Source organism: Rhincodon typus, chromosome 1 (assembly GCF_021869965.1).
Source record: "Rhincodon typus isolate 14 chromosome 1, sRhiTyp1.1, whole genome shotgun sequence".
In the NCBI taxonomy this organism is placed as follows: domain Eukaryota; kingdom Metazoa; phylum Chordata; class Chondrichthyes; order Orectolobiformes; family Rhincodontidae; genus Rhincodon; species Rhincodon typus.
Genome location: NC_063332.1, coordinates 171,221,566 through 171,227,694, shown reverse-complemented (window position 1 = coordinate 171,227,694; position 6,129 = coordinate 171,221,566).

The window sequence follows — 6,129 nt, the reverse complement described above, 5'->3', positions numbered from 1 at the left end:
GGAGGAAACCAGATTATCCAGAGGAAACCCACTCAGACACAGGGAGAATGTTCAAACTCCACACAGACAGTCACCTGAGGCTGGAATTGAACCCAGGTCCCTAGCCCTGTGAGGCAGCAGTGCTAACCATTGAGCCACCATGCTGTCTTTGATGAATGAAGCGGAGGTGTTCAGTGAAAGGAACAAAATGGACTAAAATGGATTGAAGTAGTGAATGTTTGCATGCTTGGAGTCAATGTAATGCATATGGATTGTAATGTACTAGTAGTGTAAGACTAAAGGTTTTTGAAAATGGAGTCATCTTTGTATATTAATGGTTCTTTTTAAGGGGAAGATGTGATGAGACTATGAGTTTAAGAGGCATATTTTGTAATGGTGTTTTTAATGAAGATAGGTGGAAACAGAGGTGACCAGCTGTCTGTTCAAAGATAAAAAGTTTGTGATGCCTTGGGTTTTTCTTTAAATTTGTAACATTAGAAGCAGCCTGAATGGGTGGGTCAAGCTCCCACAGAACCAGGATTTTTAGTTTTAGCTTTTTGCAGTTGCTGGGGTCTTGAAGCTGGATGTGGGAGCTCTTATGCTGATAGAATTGCATGTAAGACAATCTATTTTCCTGAATTTTTCTATGCCATGGGTACATTTGTGGGATGTTACCAGTAGTAGTTACATATGTTATTATGATAAGCATTTTGATAGAATAAGCCAGTTCTTTTCTTTTCTTTTTATTTTGTCTGTATTTTAACTTAGTGTAAATATAAAGTGTGTTTTGTTTAAGGTCGAATAGTTTGACTGATTGAATTGCACCTGAAATGCAACACCTTACACTTATCTTTAAAATAAGGAAAAGTTAAGGTCTTGGCTATCTTCTTAATATATTTTGAGGGGATTTGATCTGGTCCATACCATTAGATAACTTGGTTTGTTTTATATAATTTTTCGTTCATTTTCATTTTCTTTCTGCTTTATTGCTGAGCAAGGTGGCTCAGTGGTTAGCACTGTTGCCTCACAGTGTCAGGGACCCAGGTTCAATTGTAGCCTTGAGCAACTGTCTGTGTGGAGTTTGTCTCCCCATGTCTGCATGGGTTTCCTTTGGGTGCTACGGTTTTTTTCCCACCGTCCAAAGATGTGCAGATTAGGTGGATTAGCCATGCTAAATTGCCCACAGAGTCCAGGGATGTGTAAATTAGATGGATTAGTCGGGGGAAATCCGATGTTACAGGGATAGGGCAGGTGGGTGAGTCTGCGTAGAATGCTCTTCAGAGGATCAGTGGGGACTTGTTGGGCCAAAGGGCCTGTTTCCACACTGTAGGGATTCTATGATGAAACAAAATCTGCAGCAGTGTGTGATTTTGTGTATGAAAATCAGCACATAAATGGAAATAAATGATCTATCAGGCCAAATTTTATTCTGGGATCTGCCTTTTTGGTAGAAATATGAGCTGGGATCTTTACACAAGCAATTTTAGTGTAGATGTAAAAGCAGAAACTGCTGGAGCACTCACCAGATTTGGCAATATCATTACAACAAATCAAAGATGATGGAGCTTGAAGCATTAACCCTGTTTTTGCCTTTAAAGATGCTATCTGACATGCTGAGCATTGTCAAAATTTTTGTTCTCATTTCAGATTTTGTCTTGACCTTATTGAGGTAGTTCACAAAAAATATCAGAGTAAAGGAAAAAAAATTATACTGTATGAGAAGTGCTGATTTGTTGGTAAGTGGACTTATCCAGTTGTTATACAGTATAAAATGTTGTTCCCGTTTAAACTGATGTTTGTTGCACGTTGTCCTGATAAGGGCAAGATAAAAATCTTTGACAAAATGCATACTTTTTTAATATCAAAATTCAAGTATTACGTGCAAAAAATGACAATAACTTACATTTATCCGATCCTTTCAACACAGTCAAATTCCAGAAGCCCTTTTATAGATGTATGATCAGTTAAGAAATAATACTGAACCAAAGGGGACATTGAGACAGGTAGCTAAAAGCTTTATTGAGGTGGTATGTTTTCAGGAGCAGCTTAAAGGAGGAGATGGCATTGGAGAGGTGTGGACACCTGGAGAGAGAGTTCCAGAGTTTAGTGTCCAGGTTCCGGAAAGCATGACCACTGACCATTCGGCAAAGCAAGTAAGGAATGCTCAGGGGGTTAGAGTTGGAGAAACACAGAGTACTTGGAGGACTGATTGCAGAGCTGATGTTGCAGGAATGGTGGAATTATTTACTATTATCACACTTAATTCCGAGTGTATCCTTGCAGATAATCTGAATCTAATTCCTTGGATTTGAAGGCTGATAGAAAATCCAATCGAAGTCTTTAAAATCAGGTGAAGTCTGAACAGTGTTAACATAGGAGACATTGTTCCACTTTGTGAAGTGATTGAGAAAAGGGTACAGATTTAAAGTAAATTGGAAAAGAAACGTAGGTGATATGAGAAAACAAAAATCACACACAGTGAGTTGTTAGAATCTGGAATGACCCGAATGTGCAATGGAGGCAAGTTCAAAGGAGGCACTCAAAAGAAAATTTGACGGTCATTTGAAAAGGAACAACTATAGGGAGAAGGCAGGAGAATGGCAATAGGTGGTTTGCTTATTCGGAGAGCAGGTGCAGAAAGGATTGTTCAAATGGCCTCCTTTTGCCCTGTAACAGTTTTGTAATTTAGTAAGACTCAAATCTCACAGTTCATATCACACATCCCATTCACACTTAGCACCACGCTGCTCTCACAGCACACGGGTTTTTTTTTGACACATAAGATTCCAAAACAGAGGATTGAGCCTCTGTCAGAAGTTCGGCAGAGCTGGATACACTGAATTCGTAACAGACAGAAACCATTAGGCCAACACCTTTCATCGAAACGCAGAGATTTACAGGGGATTTAAGGGTTTTTTTCGGCCAGAGTGTGGTGGGTGTCTGGGGCCTATCAAAGCGGGAACCCTTAAGGCACTTAAAAACCTTTTAGATAAAGCGCTATAGCATACGGACTTACAGGCTAACTGCTGGGAAATGGGATTAGAATCAATGGATATTCGATGACCAATGCGGACGCGATGGACCGAATGTTCTTTTTCTGTGTTGTATAAACGCTATAAACTTCAAGAGACGGTCAGTAACAGACATCACTAACTCATGGACTTGGGTTTGTACCGAAAGGCAGTCCTGTTTGTACTCAGTTGAATTTTCCACCTGCACTGCACTGAGTAAATGGACGGGATTTTTGCTGTACCCTTCCTGAATTAACCCGGTGTGATATTACTGGATGGTGGAAGTGGCTACACTTCAAAGCTCCGGAGCTTCAGCCCAGTCCTGACGAATTCATGTTCCTCCAAGACTTGCCCTAAATAGAACACTTGGTGACTCCGCCAAACCTGAATTAACTGCGGGAATTCTCAACTAGTCGCCCATTGCCATGCCACTTACCTATATATTTTTAAAAAAATCTTACTTAAGACTCCATACGGCCCGGTTGTGTACCTGTCGTTGTAACATAGCTTTGGTACAATTGCAGGGAATCCGATGCTGTTCGCAAACAGAGGAGACAGAGAAACAACATCCTCTACAGACAAAGCGAAATCCGCACTCTCCCTCTCTAAAAACAAACTAACGAAGTGGCTTAGCGTTCTCTGGATTTTAGCGGCGTTCCCACATGCAGAATATGTTACACAAAGTGCATTTTCAACATTGAATCTCAGGTATCTACTATCTAAAGAGAGAATGATTTAATTACTCCACTCCTTGATGTTTTGAACCCGGAGAAACTCAACATCTGTGAAGAAAGAAACGGAGTTAACCCTTTCAGAGTACCTGTTAATTTCTTCAGATTATCAGACCTGCTGAGTTTCTCCAGGACTTTCCGTTAGTTTTTATTTCAGATTTCTACCAATCGCAGTATTTTTTTTACTTCTGACTTTTGAATTCCTGACTTTGGGAATTGAAGTTGCCTTTTTGCTGGCGGCTTTAAAATAAAACTTGATCAGAACATATTCGTTACCTTTTAGAAAATGAACGAAACAATACCGAAAGCTCGATGTTAACTGTTAAATATTAACGAGTTTTCAATGACATTTAAACAAATGCATTTTCTATTACGGGATTCGTTGTATTTTAAATTCGTAATCCAATATTAAATATCACATTAAATTAGTGATTCAATATTAAGTCTTGGATTTTTGAAGGATTGTTTTTGCAATCAGTTTGCACGTTGTGCCACTTAAACAGTCTCTAACAATTAGGAAAACAATCAGATGTGACCCTATCACAGAGGCACACCTCAGATCAATCATGTACCATTTAAAACACAGAAATAAAGTTTGCCCCTTTCTCTAGCTGCTGTTCCATACTATATTTGATTTTGCATTCGATAATGAATGCGCTTCCCTCATTATTTCACTATTAAGGAAATTATATTGGCAAAACAGCATGACATTCAGCAAATACCCCACTCACTGAACCCTTTTTAACTTCATAGCACAGCGCAACACTATGTAAGTCTTACACTTTTAAGCAGGTCGATCTAAGATGTTGCCCCTGATAGCGGAACTTCCCAGCTTAATTGAGCTTGTGTCTAAGTACATGGGTTGACCTCCATTGAGAGTGTAACACTAGAGGCTGCTTGTGCGCTGTAAAAATGCACTTGTAAACGCTTTTGTCTGGGCAGATCTACATAATACCCACCCAAAAGTCTATACACCACTAAACAGAAGGGATAACTTTCTCCACTCAAGTGAGACTCCCTTCGTGAACCACAGATCAAAGCAAAGGCGACCTTTTGTTCGCTGCACTTGTCTTTGTCCCACCCAGTAAGATAACTCGGCGTTTACCTAGCCACTATTTAAAACAACGTGGGACTCGCTTTGAGAATCCTCCAGCTACAAAAAAAACTATACGGAACTAAGTAAAACAATACAGATTTTGTTTTTTTTAAGAAAACATGTTACACGCAGCAATTGCAAACTGTACGTAACAAGTTACTAGATACCGAAAAAGGAATCTAGTGCCCGTTTTAAATCCCCAAATCCAACAATGTAAACTGTGAGGAAATCCCTTATTTATTTCAAATGTGTAACTTAACGTTTTACACTGCGGGAAAAAAAATCTTTCGTTCAAGAATCTTTTTTTGTTTTAAACAGTTTGGTGGAAAAATATGAACGAATGTTCTAAGAACATTCGTGTCTTCTTGAGTAACAAACATTTCCACAGCATGTGTTTCCAGTTACATTTATTGTAGGTTAAAAACTCAAATAAAAAGCAACAATACATCATCGGTGGCATAAAACACAAAACAAAATTGCTAATTTTAAGGGACTTTTTTTTAGAAAAAAGTTACATTTTCCCATTTGTCCGCTTGGAATTTAAAAGTTTATATTTATGTACAATATACAAAACATTAACTGAACAAGGCAAGAAGAAAGATGTACACTCAACTGACCAATAAATAATAATTGTTTCCAGCAGCCAAGACATTAAAATCGTCTACGAGACAAAACGCCGGTCACAAAGATCTCAAAACAATATAACTTTTTCATATATATATATATAAAATCTCTCTCAATATAAACCACCGAATACAAGGGAGCTACATAAATATGATAAACACTAGAATTGGCAGTTTCTCCGAAAAGGCTGAGGTTTAAAGTGCGTGCGCTATTAAGGAGCATCATCACTGTCTGTAATGAGTATCAAGAATTTGCAACATATTTTCCAAACATCGGAAACAGAAATATTCTATTAGCACTTCAGCGCGATAGCAAAACGACAATAACAACAACAACAACTTAGAAGGCAATACAAAAAACAGTTTATTCTGCATGGAGAAATAAGCTTGTTCTGCGGGGTAGAGGGGAGTAAAAAAGAGATTCTTCTGTTTGGGGTTGGGGGATGGAGGGAGAAAACGCATTCTGCACGGGCTGTGGGAATATTAATAACTCACGCTGCCGGGGGAGGTGGTTGGGGGGAGCAGTAAAAATTAATTCTGGATGGGAGGAAATTAAAACAAGAACAATCCTGGGCTGGGGAAATAGGTCACAAAAACAAAGTTGCTGGAAAAGCTCAGCAGGTCTGGCAGCATCTATGAAGGAGAAAACAGAGTTAACATTTCGGGTCCGGTGACCCTTCCTCAGAAAT